This window comes from Myotis brandtii, unplaced genomic scaffold, assembly GCF_000412655.1.
Source record: "Myotis brandtii unplaced genomic scaffold, ASM41265v1 scaffold579, whole genome shotgun sequence".
Classification (NCBI taxonomy): domain Eukaryota; kingdom Metazoa; phylum Chordata; class Mammalia; order Chiroptera; family Vespertilionidae; genus Myotis; species Myotis brandtii.
In genome coordinates this window covers 696,956-697,360 of record NW_005370171.1, presented here as the reverse complement: position 1 = coordinate 697,360, position 405 = coordinate 696,956, and the positions used below count along the sequence as shown (strand labels likewise).

The 405-nt window shown below is 65.2% G+C and overlaps 1 protein-coding gene across 1 annotated transcript in view; it reads right to left on the bottom strand.

Annotated features, from left to right (window-relative positions):
* SDK1 (sidekick cell adhesion molecule 1) overlaps positions 1 to 405 on the bottom strand; it is a 339,428-nt gene that overhangs the window by 21,077 nt on the left and 317,946 nt on the right. The gene's annotated exons all lie outside the window — the stretch shown is intronic.

Below are 405 nucleotides of genomic sequence, written 5' to 3'. Positions count from 1 at the left end.
GCGAACAGGATGAGCCGGGAGTGGGGAGGGGAGGAGGGAGGAGGGGGGCGGGGGGCCTGTACCCCGAGCCCCAGCCCAGTCGCATCCTGCCCCGCTAGCCTAGCGCAGTGACGGGCTGACCACCTCACACCTGCCTCGTTCGAAAGCCGGGTGCCCTGCACCACGAGGGTCCCTTACACTCCCCACTTGTGCTTCTCCCCCCTGATGGTGAAGTGACCCCCAACTGAGAATGACCACGGAGTCCAGCCCCCGTGGAATTCACCGTGGCTCACGGTGCCGTGGGCTCTAAGGAAGGTCACTCAGATCACCCTGGAGGCGGACGGTCCTGGTAGGGTCCTGGCAACACAGACATTGGGACGAGCCAGCGAAGAGCTAGTGAGAGTGGGGGTCAGCTCTACTCTGGGG